The sequence below is a fragment of the Saimiri boliviensis genome, chromosome 6 (assembly GCF_048565385.1).
Source record: "Saimiri boliviensis isolate mSaiBol1 chromosome 6, mSaiBol1.pri, whole genome shotgun sequence".
In the NCBI taxonomy this organism is placed as follows: domain Eukaryota; kingdom Metazoa; phylum Chordata; class Mammalia; order Primates; family Cebidae; genus Saimiri; species Saimiri boliviensis.
In genome coordinates, this window is record NC_133454.1 from 102,341,845 (window position 1) to 102,358,728 (window position 16,884).

Below are 16,884 nucleotides of genomic sequence, written 5' to 3' on the forward strand. Positions count from 1 at the left end.
TAGATCGCCCTGTTGAGGTGTATCTTCATTTGCAAATCAGCCTTTTGTTTTATGTTTTCATCGCAGGACAGTGTAAACTGTTGAGGGGCATGTGTATCTGTGTAGAGAAAAGATCTGGGCAGAGTGAATAATTGAAATGAGTAAGATCAGAGGTGGAAGGGGAGAAAAATCAGTTGTTTGTAAAAACGAGGTAATTACGTCTGTGACTCATGTTAACTTGAATTTTACCTTATAAAGTAAAATGTAACTTTCTTTTGATTACTTCTGCTTGTCTGCCTCTAGGAAAACATTTATAACATCTTGAATTTCCAGGAAATCATTTTGCAATGTTTGTGTAGCCAGCCACCTGATAGTGTTACTTGAGGTGCTGATACAGTAACTGGCTAAAATTTGGGCTGTGGGAAATAGGTAAACTGTTGATGTTTAGGTCTTATTAATTTTAATTGCTTATTTACTGATTTATTTTACATTTTGAGAGAGTTTTAAAACATTTAGCTTTGATACTTTCCTGTCTCATCTTCAGTACTGAAGGTTGGGAATTTTACTTGAATTTCATGGACTTTATGTGAAATTGAAAGATGCTCTAATCTTGGGATTTCTTTTTTTTTTTTTTTTTTTTTTTGCTAATCCTTTATTTTGGTAAACAAGTGTGTTTTATTATAGGTAATTGGAATAGTAGTTTTGTCAACAAAATAACAAAAAGTATTTTAAGTGTAAGGTAGCTACATTCAAATGTTGAATAGAATAAGCATGCCCAAGGCCAGTATCTTCTGAGTCTGACATGTGATTTAGTTTTTGCTACCCTGTTGAAATTGGTACTATCTTGGGTATCTTAAAAATTTTAATGCAGTAAGCAAGCTTGCTGATCTAGCTGATACTTGAATTTTTGATTCTTCAGAATTTCTTGGAAATGTTTTGTTCTGGTATAGTAATCTGGACATAAATATTAAAGATTATGAACATCAATAATGTATTAATAATTATGAACATTAATGATTAGTGAGGATTTAAAGTGTAGTCACATTAATGACTGAAAGATAGCTCTTCAAAGAAGGTAATACAAAGTTAGGAGCTGATTGGCAGCCAATCTAGCTGTGAGGTGGCTGTCAGATTCTAGTGTTCAAGTATGTCTGAAAAAAAAAATCTAGTTTATAAGCCCCTCCTGAGGACTTGAACCATGACAGGTCATTAAATGTGAATAGGGGTGTGTGTGTATTACTATACTTTGTCATACCTTGTCCTCAAGTTATTTTACTTATTTTTAGAGATGAGTCTAACTGTCATCTAGGCTGGAGTGTGGTGGGATGATCTCGGCTCCCTGCAACCTTCGCTTCATGGGTTCAGGGGATCCTCCCTCCTCAGCCTCCCAAGTAGCTGTGATTACAAATGTGCACCACCACACCAGGCTAATTTTCTGTATTGTTAGTAGAGACAGGGTTTCACCATGTTGGCCAGGCTGATCTCGGAACTCCTGACCTCACGTGATTCACATGCCTTGGCTTCCCAAAGTGCTGTGATTACAGGTGTGGGCCACAGTGCCCAGCGTCCCCTCGAGTTATAAAGGAGAAAGTAATGTAATTATTACATAGATTATTAACTAGACTGATGCATAAAGATGGCCGTGTTAATAATGGAGATTCAACAAACTGCGAAAAATAACTATTTTTCTGTCTTCTCACTGTTTTAAGTGCTAGATAGCAGCAAAAGTCAAGTTACAGTTAAGTGAGACTTCGATAACTGAACTACCTACTTGTTAAGTAGATAAGTTGGCAGTATTGATGTTGACTTAATTCAATTAAAACTGTGTATTTTGCTTTTTGAAAAACTCAGGGCATTTGATTTTTCCTCTAAATTTAAGCACATCTGGTTTTCAGTTTAAAATCTTTTTATATCTAGATGATTGTTAGAAGACTTAACTGTGGTTAGTTTTTAAATATGAGTGCGCATTTCTAATGCACCAAAACAGGATTGCTTTACAAATCAATTTTGAATTCCTCTTTAGAAACCCTTCTGGAGTAAAATAAGATACTATTTAGAATTGGATTTGTTTTGACTTGAATCCACCTAGCAACTTATATTTGAGCTATATTTCAATCTTGACCTATTCTTATTGGAGCCTTCTGGACCAAAATGTCTTTTTTATGGATTTAAAAATCAAGTATCCTGGCAAAAAAGGCTTATGGATATGTAGTATTGCTTACATTAAAACAGAATTGAAATCATTATTGTACTTTAAGAAACAAAGTTATTGAGCCAAGCATCTGCTCAATGAGAATGCATGCCTAACATTGATGAAATATGATCCTATTATGTAATGCAAGTAAAAGACTTGGTGGATTTTGAAATTTGGGCTTATAAGGAGTACACGAATGTTCAGCAAAAACAAAAAAAACAAAAAAACCGAAAAACAGCTGTGATAAAGAGGATCAAGAATAAAACTCCATTTGCAAATCTTACTGATTAAAGTACAGGTTAATATTGAGTTGAGTGATTAACTGCCCAGTTTTCTTTATCAGTTCATTGGTGCCGAACTGGGCCCTAGGCTATGCAAGATATTCTAAAACCAAGTCTTAATTTTAACTGAAGAGAGAGCTCATTTGATACTGTTAGATGTAATCAGTTGTAATGTAGAATAAAGGATGTTTCAATAGATGACATTTAAAATTGCTATATTATTTGTGAATATAATAGGTTTAGACTCTAGTGACTTTGGTGGGTGAAAGTTTAACCAATGTTCACTTTTGTAAAATGCAGAATAGCCTGACAGCTTTTTAAACAATATGTGTGACCAGAACTTACAGCCAGAGTATAGTACTTTTTATACTTCTTCCTGAAGGCTTTCTGCACTTCATCTTAGCAGTTAGTATTATTCTTTGAAAAGAATGCCGTTGTTGTGAGGGTGACATTTCTTTCTAGAGGATTGCAGTGTATCTGTGCTTAGAATTTTCATTGTAGCTGTTGTACAGCACTTATGTGTTTAGTGTTTTAAAATAAAAACATTCTTAACTATTTTGTAGTAAAATCTTTCCTTGAGGCTATTACCTGAAGCCTTCTTTGACATTAAGTTTTCTTGATGTGTTCGCTTCTCCGTGGGTTTGCAAGAACTATTCTGCAATGCAGAGGGTAAGATTATTTTGCATTCACCTTGTCACAGAAAAAGCTGTAATGCTTAATTTGTTTCCCTCTGCTTGAGTGTGTGTATTTGTCTGTGCAGCACTGGGAAGTATTTAAAAAGGCAAAGCTGTGAATTCCCCCAAGTGATAATGGGTACATTTTTCTGGGATGAGAGTAGAAGCCTAAGTATTAATTGAGAATGTATTGTTTTAACTTGATCGAATTAGTTTACTCTAGGATGCTACCCATGTGGCACATGTTTGAATGAGAATACATTTTTTTTGACTTACAGATTAAGCATACAATTCACTAGAATTTTATGTAATTAATTTCTTAGTTTATATTTAGAGCTAGATGAAGACTAGTACTATTTCATCTTCTAGAAAAACTAATACTTTTCTTTAGTGGAAGCGTTAATTTTTTTTTTTTTTTTTTGAGACAGAGTTTCACTCTTGTTACCCAGGCTGGAGTGCAATGGCGCGATCTCGGCTCACCGCAACCTCCGCCTCCTGGGTTCAGGCAATTCTCCTGCCTCAGCCTCCTGAGTAGCTGGGATTACAGGCACGCGCCGCCATGCCCAGCTAATTTTTTTTTTTTTTTTTTTTTTTGTATTTTCTTTAGTAGAGACGGGGTTTCACCATGTTGACCAGGATAGTCTCGATCTCTTGACCTCGTGATCCACCCACCTTGGCCTCCCAAAGTGCTGGGATTACAGGCTTGAGCCACCGCGCCTGGCCGAAAGCGTTAATTTTGCAATACTTTAACTTTTTGCAAATGTTAATTTACAGCAGCTTTGTCATAGCTATAATCTTATACTGTTATAAAATTTAAGAGATTTTAATTTTTTTTTTTTTTTTAAGCCTACAGTACCCGGTATTCCCAGGTTGTCTTCCATCCAAGTACTAACCAGGCCTGACCCTGCTTAGCTTCCAAGATCAGACAAGATGGGGTGTGTTCAGGGTGGTATGGCCATAGATAGATTTTTAATTTTTATTTATTATTATTTTTGAGACAGCGTTTCACTCTTGTTGCCCAGGCGGAAGTGCAATGGCATGACCTTGGCTCACTGTAACCTCCCCCTCCCAGGTTCAAGTGATTCTCCTGCGTCAGCCTCCTGAGTACGTGGGATTACAGGCGCCCACCCCCACACCTGGCTAATTTTGTGTTTTTAGTAGAGATGGGGTTTCACCATGTTGGCCAGACTGATCTCGAATTCCTGACCTCAAGTGATTCACCTGCTTTAGCTTCCCAAAGTGCTAGAATTACAGGTGTGTTATATCGCGTCTGGCCTAAGAGGTTTTTTTAGAGCTTAAACTACCTTAGAATTTAGTCCAGTTCATTTTATAGAAGACGAAATTGACAGAGTGACTTAGGTTGGAATGGGTGATTTCCGAAGTTTCTTTTAATTGTTTCTTTTTTGAGTTGGAATCTTGCTCTGTCGCTCAAGGCTGGAGTGCAGTGGTGCAACCTCAGCTCAGTGCAACCTCTGCCTTCCGGGTTCAAGCGATTCTTGTGCCTCAGCCTCCTGAGTAGCTGGGATTGCAGGTGCATGCCACCACACCCAGCTAATTTTTGTATTTTTAGTAAAGATGGGGTTTCGCCATGTTGACCAGGGTGTTCTCGAACTCTTGCCTGCCTCAGCCTTCCAAAGTGCTGGGATTACAGGCATGAACCACCACACCTGACCTCTTATGTGTTTTATGGGAGTAATTAGAATTTGTAATGTTCTACAGCATAAGTGTAATTTTCATGTTTATTTAGAACCAAGTAAAGCCTTTTGCTTCAAATCCTTAGAGTTTCTCTTATTTTATTTTTTTTGAAATGGAGTTTTGTTCTTGTTGCCCAGCTGGAGTGTAGTGGCACAGTCTCAGCTCACCACAACCTCCGACTCACCACAACCTCTGCCTCTGGGTTCAAATGATTCTCCTGCCTCAGCCTCAGGAGTAGCTGGGATTACAGGCATGTACCACCATGCCTGGCTAATTTTGTATTTTTATAGGGTTTCTCCATGTTGGTCAGGCTGCTGACATCAGGTGATCCACCTGCCTCAGCCTCCCATAGTGCTGGGATTACACATGTGAGCCACCGTACCTGGCCGAGTTTCTCTGTTTTAAAAAAAAGTGAATGCAAAAGAAAAATGTTTTCCATGTATTTATTATTAGACCTTTATTAATATCTCATTGTTAATCTGTGTTTGTATTGTCCGGGTAATGGGGTTCTGAGTGCGTCAGGTATTATTGGGACATCCATATTATAATGAAATAAACTTTTATTAAAGTTTAAACTTTAAAATTTTTCTTTATGTTTAGCCCCAAATGTGTATTTTTCAGTCTCTTCTCAAGCTTGATAGGTTGTAGACCAGAAAAATCTGGGAAAAGCATTAGTAGAGATAAATAAGAAGTGTGACAATTTTTTTCATCCAAATTACTGTATTTCAAGCTTCTGAGTATTTTTTGGTAATTGGTTCCTTTTTCTGGGGGAAATGAATGTTATAAGAGAAATTCAGCCAAAGTTGATACTGTAAATTGCTTGGTTTCAGCTCATTTCTTTCTTTCACTAGCTCTACTACAGTGCTTTTGTTAGATAGACTATCAGTATAAAAACATGGGTGAAAGATACTTCGCTGGGTAGAGTTCAAAATTCAGACTTCCTGAGGGAAGGGGAAGGTATGTTTCTTGACCATGCTCAGCTAAAGTAGTTTGTTTCTTTTTAACTTCTCCTGTTACCTATTGTCTGTACACTTCTTGACATTTTTATATTGCCTTGTGTTGTTAACCTTACACGTTTTTCTAAATTGGTAATAAGCTCGTTGAGGGCAGAGACTATTAACGTCACTCTGCTGTGCCTCCTTGCATGTGGTATATGCTGAATATGTACTTGCTAGTTTGGCCAAATCATTACATAGAAATATCTGTAGCTTCATTAACAACCCTGTTAAAATGAATTAATCCATGGAGTTATGGAAGAAATGCTTTTTGTACAGAGCTATTTACTTGTGGTGTTTTTTATTAAAATGAATTTTTTTTTCCTGAAAGGATTTTTTAAATTTTTTCAGGTAGATAGAGTTGATGAGTAGGCAAGTAGAACACTCTTTTTTTAAAAAAAAAAAAAGGCTGGGTAGCAGTCCTGGCACAATGGCTCACGCCTGTAATCCCAACACTTTGGGAGGCCAAGGCTGGTGGATCACCTGAGGTCAGTAGTTTGAGACCAGTCTGGCCAATGTGGTGAAACCTAGCCTCTACTAAATACAAAAAATTAGCTGGACGTGATGAACCTACAACTGTAGTCCCAGCTACTGCAGAGGCTAAGACAGGAGAATTGCTTGAATTTGGAAGGTGGACATCACAGTGAGCTGAGATCACATCACTGTACTTAAGCCTAGGTGACAGAATGAGACACTATCTCAAAAAAAAAAAAAAAAAAAAAAAAAAAAAAGCTGGGTAGCATAAGCAAGATACGTGAATGGTCTTAGGAGGACACAGATAATTCTTACTATTAGAACCATTGTACATTATTAGAAATTTCATGGCATTCTCAATACTGTTGTAAAGATACTTTAATTTAAATTTTTTAGCAACAGGGTCTCTGTGTCATCCAGGCTGGAGTTCAGCAGGGCAGTCATAGCTCACTGCAACCTTGAACTCTTTGTCTCAGGTGATCCTCCTGCCTTAGCCTCCCAAAGTGTTAGGATCATGGGCATGACCCACTGTGCCTGGCCCACCTCAGTACTGTTATCCAAACGTAGAAATAAGTGAAATATACTTTAGTCATTAAAAAACCCTTTTGGCCTACGCTTTTGAGTTACATTGAACTTCTTTTTACATTGTGGACAGGAAAGATAGTAATGTAAGCAAAAGTTTCCTCAGTTTTTAAAAGGGGGGTAGAAAGAACACACTGCAATCTGTAGATGATCCATAGCAGCTATTTTCAAATGCTGAAAACTTGCTCATGTAGCAGGAGTCTGTGCTGTTTTAGAAAAATGAAAAAGTATTAAACAGTGATGGTGGAGATGTAGTCTTTTTACATTGAACTCCCAAGGAATGTATTAATATAAATAGGTTTTCCAGATTTATACTAGGGAATAGCTTGCTTAAAGCAACTAATATTTCAAAAGATGCCCTGTAAGATTATTTATGATAGTTTGCTTTTCTAATCCACAAGCTTTAGACTTCTTAAGAATATAGTCAAAGTAGGTGATGCTGGAACTTGTTAACATTTCTTTTTCTTTTTCCTGCTAGAGTCAGCTGCTTCTGTTCACTCAGACTTACCTGCATAATTATAGTCTTTGACAAGGAATAAGAGTTTATACAGGATTGGCTTTTATCATTTTTTAAAAAATTGGACAAAAGGCTTGTCAAACTAAACTCCTGGATACTTAACCTGCTTAAAAAATTATCTTACAGTGGAACCTTAGGTAACATCTAATTTAGCATTCTTTTTTTTTATTTTTATATTTTTGAGATGGAGTTTTGCTCTTGTTGCCCAGGCTGGAGTGCAGTAGCACGATCTGTTTACTGCAACGCCCGCCTCCTGGGTTCAAGCAATTCTCCTGCCTCAGCCTCCCAAGTAGCTGGTGTTACAGGTGCCTGCCACTGCCCCTGGCTAATTTTTGTGTTTTTAGTAGAGGCTGGGTTTCACCATATTGGTCAGTCTGGTCTCAAACTCCTGACCTTAGGTGATCCACCTGCCTTGGCCTCCCAAAATGCTGGGATTACAGGTGTGAGCTACCGCACCTGGCCTAATTGAGCATTCTTACACCATTCTTAGAGTTCAGAAATCCAGCATTCCTGACAGGTGTTCATTCAACTTCTGCTTTAACCAGTCTTCTACGTAGAATGCTCATTTCTCAATGAAAGTTTCAGTGGTGTACCACTCTTTTAAGTTCTTGGTGTTAGAAGTATTTCCATACCGGCCAGGCATGGTGGGTCATAATCTGTAATCCTAGCACTGGGAGGCCGAGGCAGGTGGATCACCTGAGGTCTAGAGTTCGAGACCAGCCTGGATAACATGGTGAAACCCCATTTGTACTAAAAATACAAAAAATTAGCCGTGCGTGGTGGTGTGCGCCTGTAACCCCAGCTACTCGGAAGGCTGAGGCAGGAGAATGGCTTCAACCTGGGAGGCAGAGGTTGCAGTGAGCCGAGATTGCGCCATTGCACTCCAGCTTGGGCAACAAGACTGAAACTCTGTCTCAATAAATAAATGATTAAAAAAAATAAAAATATAAAAATTTGCTGAGTGTAGTAGTGCATGCCTGTAATCTCAGTTAAGCAGGCCGAGGCAGGAGGATTGCTGGAACCCAGGAGGCAGATGCTGCAATGACCTGAGATTTCACCACTGCACTCCAGCCTGGGTGACAGAGCAAGACTGTCTTTAAAAAAAAAAAAAAAAAAAAAGGCCGGGAGCGGTGGCTCAAGCCTGTAATCCCAGCACTTTGGGAGGCCGAGGCGGGTGGATCACGAGGTCGAGAGATCGAGACCATCCTGGTCAACGTGGTGAAACCCCATCTCTACTAAAAATGCAAAAAAATTAGCTGGGCATGGTGACACGTGCCTGTAATCCCAGCTACTCAGGAGGCTGAGGCAGGAGAATTGCCTGAACCCGGGAGGCGGAGGTTGCTGTGAGCCGAGATCACGCCATTGCACTCCAGCCTGGGTAACAAGAGCGAAACTCCATCTCAAAAAAAAAAAAAAAGTATATCCTTACCACCACTGTTTAATACTCTTCGTTTTCTGAAACAACATAGACTCCTGCTGCATGAGTGTGCTTTCACCATTTGAAGATAGCTGCTATGGATCAGCTATGGATTGTAGTATATGTTCTCCTTTTAAAAATTGAGGGAACTTTTGCTTACTATCTTTTCTGTCTCGGGGATTTCACTGGCTAACAATACTTGGTTAAATTTGTAGAGGGTAGATAGGAGACAGCTGCCTACTACTGTGGGCAAAGTCGAAACTGCTAATTGTCTAATTGAAGAACAGAGAATGTGGTGGTTAGGGACTTCAAATAATACCTAGAAAAACTGTTAAAGGTTATGGAAAGTTGAGAGGAAAATCTTTTGTCTTTGCAAAAGTTTGTACAGTACTCTAGAAGTGATTTATTTGGCCTAGATACATAAAGTATAGCTAGGTGCTCCAAACTACTTTCACTATTTTGGGCTTCATTTTTAAGTATTCTCTCCTGGTGTAGAGATCTCTTATTAGAGAATAGGAGTTAGTAGCTTTCCTGGATAGCCAAATTAGTTTTTTTCACATGTTGTTTCCTTCTAATCTCTCTTCTGACTATTTATAATTTTCTAGTTGAAGAATTTGGGTTTTTTTTTTTTTTAGTTGATCATCTCTTGCTATTTATTTTTAATTGCATAATTAAAATTTTTTTCTTAAATTTTTTGTTTATGGCATTTGTTGGCTATAACAATAAAGAAGCAAAGCTCAGGAGGACATCTGTCTTGGATATCCCTCTTCTGCCACCCTAATGGCACTGTACTGAACTTAATTTTAAAAATTCATTTCAAGAAAATAACTTTGGTGGTAATGAAAAACTCTTTGGGAAGAATGGAAGATCTAGATGTACTGCAATTCAGCAACATAATAATCTGACTGGAGAAAGGAAAGGAGGAAAAGAGCAAGCAGAGGCAGAACTGGAATGTAACAACAGCTGGAAACCCCAGAGTGACATTCTAAGGGGGGGGTTGTTAAGGCACAAATGATTTTTCTGGGATTTAAGACCTTAGGTAAGTTACTTAACTGTGTCTTTCAGTTTACAGTTAGGTGAAATATGATTGATAATAGTGCCTACCTGACAGGGTTAGCTACCTCTTAGTTTAAATTTGAATGTCTGTTAAATAGTAAATACTGTCAACTATTAAAAGCAATAAAGAAACAGGAAATAGAGTGAGACTGGATTAGCACTTGTTGGGGTAATTATTTCCCAGAGGTATGGTCACACCTCTGTATCACATGATTCTCCCTTGAAGACTGGGTAATCTGGGAAATGGCCTGATTTTTATCGTGCTCACATACGTGCTATAAATGGATTTTTAAATATACTTAGGATACTCAGTAGCTGAAAAGAAACTCTAAATTTAATTTCAAGATACAAAGGATCTAAGAGGGCAGGTTTGTGTTATCAACATTTTAGGGTTGTAGGCTTTTGTTGTAAGAAACTTTTTTTTTTTTTTTTTTGAGACAGTTTCACTCTTGTTGCCCAGACTGGAGTGCAGTGGTGCCATCTCAGCTGACCTCAACCTCTGCCTCCCGGGTTCAAGCGATTCTCCTGCCTCAGCCTCTTGAGTAGCTGGGATTGCAGGCATATGCCACCATGTGCGGCTAATTTTGTATTTTTAATAAAGATAGGGTTTCTCCATGTTGGTCAGACTGGTCTCAAACTCCTGACCTCAGGTGATCCACCTGCCTCGGCCGGCCTCCCAAAGTGTTGGGGTTACAGGTGTGAGCCATTGCACCCAGCCTGAAGATACATTTTATGCTAGGAAAATGGTTTTATTCTCCCAGGAAAAATGCTTAATATTTATTTAATGTGTTTCATGAGCAGTTGACCAGTTTATTGTTACCACTACTGTGTGTTAGCCATGTTCCAGCATAGGAAAGAGTAAAACTGTCTGTCTAGAGCCCTTTATTACTCCTATCTTTACCACTCTGTTCTTGGTATATATTGGATCTGTCAATGTGACAAGCCATTCCTTGTGTATTCATGTAGTTCATGCTGTAAATTTTAACACCAGTGGACAAATTTTCTGGTTGGACTTAATGTAACCCATTTGAATAGGAAGTGACAATAGGAATAAAGACACTTAAGACAGCATTATTTTTCTCTTGAGTAGTCTATGCTTTCAAAGATAAGGCATATTGTATTTCGAGAAATAGAGATACCATATTCTTTTCCTTATGGAAGGCCGCTTAGGAATGAGCTAAGACTGCAAGCTATAGTAATCTTTATAGCTATAGTAATAGCTCCTTTCATTTTGAAAAGTAGAAAATTAGGCCAATTGATTGTCCTAAGAGACTGTTTATAATATGGATTTTGACATTTACCACTTAGTTTAACTTCTGAGGTATCAGCTAAGACTGCAAGATTTAACAAAAGTACTACTTATAATGCAAGATGATAACCCTTTTTTTTTCCCCCTCTCTCATGACTCCTTTTCAAAGATGACAACCAATCATAAACGGGTCTTCTCTTTATGAAATAGTTACTAAGTTAAATAGATTTATAAGCTGGTCTAGAAACCCAACCACAATTCAACAAGTTTTCTGTTGAAAACTGTAAAGAACTTATCTCCAAATTAAAGCTGCCATATAATGGTTTTTAAGATCACTAATCATGTCATGTGTTTGAATAATTTATTTCCAGGTTCTGCTGGGCTATGACAAGGCAATTACACTATATTTGAATGAGATGAGTGTTTCTCAAACTTACACATCAGAATCACCCAGAAGACTGGATAAACTACAATTTGCTGGGTTCCCCCAACCCTCACTGAGTTTCTGATTCAGTAGGTCTGGGGCAGTGTCTGGGAATTTGTGTTTGTAACAAGTTGCCAGCTGATGCTGATGTTGCTGGTTTGGGGCCCACAGTTTTGGGAATTACTGACCTAGACCAACACAGGGTCTCTGCTCTGCAGAGGTCTGATTGTATATAATAGCAAAACAAAGTCCCTAACAGCTCAGATTCCATGGTGATAAAGTCTTCTGTATACCTTAATAGCCAGGAGATCAGGAGATACTATATATATTTTACTGATGAGGGAAAAGCTGGTGTCTTTTAATTAAGTTTTTATTGTCATCTTGCAGTTTTCTTAGTTTTGCTGTTTCCTCCGATGAGTGCTATTGCTTAGAAACTTTGATCAAACTTAGGATGCTCCTTTCCTAAGGCTTGGGCAAGGACAGGGTATAGGATATTTGTAACAGTGTAGAAAGTGTTAACAGCCATGGAAGAACATGTATAATGCTATGATGAAACTTTCTTTTTTTTATTGTGGTTAGAAAAATGTTATATGGATGATCTGTAGTTTTTTTTTTGGTCTCTCACCGTCGCCCAGGCTGGAGTGTGGTGGTGCAGTCACTACTCATTGCAGCGTCAACCTCCCCAGGCTCAGTGATCCTCCCACCTGCACCTCCTGGGACTGCAGGCGCGTGCCACCATGTCTAGCTAATTTTCGTATTTTTTGCAGAGACAGGGATTTGCCATGTTGCCCGGGCTTAAAGTCCTACTCCTGAGCTTAGATGATTTGCTCACCTTGGAGTCTCGAAGTGCTAGGATTGTAGGCGTGAACCACTGTGCCTGGCCAAGACCTATAGTTTCCGTACCTTTTTTAAATTTTATTTTGAGATGGAGTCTCACTTTGTTGCCCAGGCTGGAGTGCATGATCTCTGTTCACTGCAACCTTTGCCTCCCAGTTTCAAGTGATTCTCGTGCCTCAGCCTCCCAGGCAACTGGGATTACAGGTCTGCGCCACCATGCCTGGCTAATTTCATATTTTTAGTAGAGACGAGGTTTTGTTATGTTGGCCAAGGTGGTCTTGAACACCTCACCTCACGCAATCCACCTGCCTTGGCCTCCCAAAGTACTGGAATTAAGGGTATGAGCCATGGCATCCAGCCTTGTACCATTGATTTACTATATTTTTTTGATTGGGTAATTCAGGAACTATGTATGGTCTGCTCTTTGAAAATTCTGTTAAAGGTTTCAGTTATGATTTACATACTTCTTTCCTTCCAGTAAACTCAGTCCACCTTTTAAAAATCTCAGTTCTTCAATTGTAGAGCTAGAAACATGTTAACAGTAATACTAAATCAGAGTAAATAGGTACTTGAGCTTTAATAAAATGCATAGTTTTTTTTGTTGTTGTTGTTGTTTTTTTAAGATAAGATACTGCACTATCACCCAGGCTGGAGTGCAGTCATGCTCCTTGTGAGTTCCAACTCCTGGTCTCATGATCCTCCTGTCTCAGCCTCCCAGGTAGTTAGGAGTATAGCACTAAGTTTAAAAATTTCTTTGCCTGGATAATTTTCAAGTTTTTTGTAGAGACAGAGTCTCACTATGTTGTCCAGGCTGGTCTTTAACTCCTGGCCTCAAGTAATCCTCCTGTCTTGGCCTTCCAAAGTGCTGGGACTGAAGATGTGAGCAACCATGCCTGGCCATAGTGCATAGATCTTTATTTTGGCTATGCAGAGTTCTTTTTGCATACTTTCTTTTGTCAGAGTGTTCTGTGAAGATGTGTACTATGAGGCTGAGTTTCATATACTGGCTGTTTTCCTTTCTTTTCGTTTCCCCTTTAACCTTGTTCCAGTTATTTCCTTGTAACAGATTAATCTCAGACTTTAAGGGATTAAAACCATGATTTTCTTATGCACAAGGATTCTGCCTATCAGGGATTCAGACAAGGCACACAGGAGTTTTGATGTTTCTGTTTGATGACACTGGGGGCCTCATGTGGGAAGACTGACTTGTTCATTCGTTTGCTGCTTGGACTAAAATGAGTAGAACCACAGGGATTGCTGATCAGAAGCTGTGAGGCCTCTCTCTTCATGGCATGGCTTCCTTATGACATGGCAATCTCAGAGTTACTCTATTTGTATGATGGCTGAAGGCTATAAACACAAGTGTTTCGGTCGCCAGCAAATCAGGCAGGGATGGATTGCTTTTATGACTCAGCCTTGGAAATCGTACAGCATCATTTATATAGTACTTTTGGTTGAAGCTTACTCAGGTACAATGGCAGGGGAAGTGGACTAGTTGTTGATTGAGTAGTGCCAGGGTCACGTTGTAGAACGGTATGTGAGACTGCAGATTTTATAGCTATCTTTGGAAAATGTAATCTGCCATAGCTCTCGGTTTGGATGAATTCTAAATTTGCTATTATATAGAAAATTGGAGATTTTCTAATATAGGATAGCTTGTCCTATAATAGGACAGTGTAGGTTCATAATCAAGGATTGTTATTGGTGAGAGTCCTGACAATGTACTGAAGGCTGTCAATCTTAATTTTATATAGCATGGAATTCTAATTGTTTTCATTATACAAACTTCACTGCACAGTAGTTAAGTGTATAAAACAAAGCAAAAGGAAAACACCTCCACGTATAATTTCACCACTCAGGTACCATTCTTACCCTTTTTTTTTTTTTTTATCTTTTTATGTTTATTTTCATCTCTATACAAGCATTTTTTAGGAATTTGATTCTACATCCATTTTGGCTAGATATATAAACTCTACCGATATATAAACTCTACCCTATGAGGGATGTATGGTGTATTTCTAGATTTAGTAACAATTTCCTTGAAAAATGTACAATACTGTAGAAAAAGGAAGATAATAAATTGCCAGTTATAAGTTAATAGTGTTTTTTTCTTTGGTTCAGTATTAATGAACTGTGTACTAGAACTGAACTTTAGGCTCTCCTATTTGCATATTTTCTGTTGGTATATTTTTAAATAGAGGGATTGTGATTATAATACTTATTTTGGAATATCCTAAGTCATAAATTCAAATCTTGTTTAGTATTTTCTTTTGTTTTTTAGATGGAGTCTTGCTATTGCCCATGCTGGAGTGCAGTGGTACAATTCTCCTGCCTCAGCCTTCCCAGTAGCTGGGATTGTAGGCGCGTGCCACCACACCTGGCTAATTTTTGTATTTTTAGTAGAGACAGGGTTTCACCTTGTTAGCCAGGCTGGTCTCGAACTCCGAAAGTGCTGGGATTATAGGCGTGAGGCCCCACACCTGGCCTAGTTTTTTATTTCTTAAAAGGAAAATAGCCTACCCTTTAAAAAAACAAAACTTTTTATTTTAACACTTTTTTTTAGCTTCCCAAGCTTGTGAGTCTTCCCTCTTTAAAAAGAGAATGAACAGTCTGTTGATCCTCAGAGTATTGTGAGATAGTTGGACACATCTTTTGCACCTGGGGTCAGGTCTGTTGTATCAGTGCAAAAAACCTTTTTTTTGTTTTCCCCAAGTCATTAGACTGAAATTTTATACCTGTTTATTTGGAGGCTTAGAGATTTTTGTGAAGTAGTTCATCTAAGAATAAAATTGTATACGTTTAAAAGCCTTTAATGTCTTAATGATTATCTTGGTTTTATTTACTTCAAGTGTTACTTAAGAATTGTGGTAGGCTTTTCAATTTGGGGTTGAATGGCTAGGCAAGTTGACATTTGCTTCTGGTACAAAGAAAATATTTGACCTAAAAGAAAACAAACCTATTATCATTACTTTTAAACTGGCTTCTGTGGTTTTTATGCCGTTTATTAGAATTTAACTTTGTAGGCTGGGCACGGTGGCTCACGCCTGTCAATCCCACCACTTTGGGCGGCCAAGGCAGGCAGATCACCTGAGGTCAGGAGTTCGAGACCAGCCTGGTCAACATGTGAAACCTTGTCTCTACTAAAAGTACAAAAATTAGCCGGACATGGTGGCGGGCGCCTGTAATCCAAGCTACTCGGGAGGCTGAGGCAGGGGAATCACTTGAACTTGGAAGGCAGAGGCTGCCGTAAGCCGAGATCCCGCCACTTCGCTCCAGTCTGGGTGACAGAGTGAGACTCTGTCTGAAAAAAAAAAAGGAAATTGGTATTTCGTTTCACAGTTTTATTGGTAAGAGGGTAAGGAACTATATATGTTCATAATTTATTGGGATTATTTTGGGTATTTTTCCCCTTACTTTAGATTTCTCATCATTCCCTGTCCTCTGACCTTTACCATAATAACAGTTCATGATTCTTTTGCATTACCTGAATATCTGTGGGGTCTTACTTAATAGTAGTAGCCTGGAAAACCTGCAAAGTTTTAATTTTAGCAAGAAAGTATGATCTTAAACCAGATCAGATGTTAGTTTTCTGTCCTCACCCTTCAACTAACAGCAAAGCTGTTACTTGTGTACTATAGTGATGTGGTAGCTATCTTGTTCAAGGTAAATGAAGTACATTAAAGACAATATGCCTGTGAGTTTATTCAGGGAAAAAAATACTCTTTCTTCTTTCCTTTCCTTTTCCTTTCCTTTTTCCTTTCCTTCCTTTCTTCTTCCTTCCTTCCTTCCTTCCCTTCCCTTCCTTCCTTCCTTCCTTCCTGTCTGTCTTTCTTTCTTCTTCTTTTTTTTTTTTGAGACAAGGTTTCACTCTGTTGCCCAGGCTGGAGTGCAGTGGCATTATTTCAGCTGACTGCAAACTCCACCTCCAGGGTTCAAGCAATCCTCCCACCTCAGCCTCCTGAGTAGCTGGGACTAAAGGCTAACACCACCATACCCAGCTAATTTTTGTATTTTTTGGTAGAGATGGAGTTTTATCATGTGGCCACGCAGGTCTTAAACTCCTAATCTCAAGTGATCCACCTGCTTTGGCCTTCCAAAGACTCCTATATCCCCTAGTCACATGAATTCTTTTTCTGGGGAGAGGTAGAGACTGAAATTTAACTTGATAAATGTCTGATATGCTCATTTGAGTATAAGCAGGATCGTAACCAAGCTGTGGCTCTTTACCCATGCGGGTCGGAGCCATATGTCTAGTCTATCTAATACTCTTTTTTTGATTAATCTGAAGAGTGAGTAATGTTGTATCATTGGTTTACAATATAGTCTTTGATGTCATTCAGCAATAGCTCGAGTATATCTAAAAAGTTCTATGTACTTAGGCTGGGCGCGGTGGCTCACACCTGTAATCCCAGCACTTTTGGAGGCTGAGGCAGGTAGATCACCTGAAGTCAGGAGTTTGAGACCAACATGGCCACATGTTGAAGCCCGTCTGTACCAAAAAGTACAAAAA

General features: G+C 38.7%; 1 protein-coding gene and 1 pseudogene across 2 annotated transcripts in view; one reads left to right on the forward strand and one right to left on the reverse strand.

Moving 5' to 3' along the window:
• CAPRIN1 (cell cycle associated protein 1) overlaps positions 1–16,884 on the forward strand; it is a 51,710-nt gene that overhangs the window by 1,956 nt on the left and 32,870 nt on the right. The gene's annotated exons all lie outside the window — the stretch shown is intronic.
• LOC120364886 (5S ribosomal RNA) lies at positions 3,973–4,091 on the reverse strand (annotated as a pseudogene).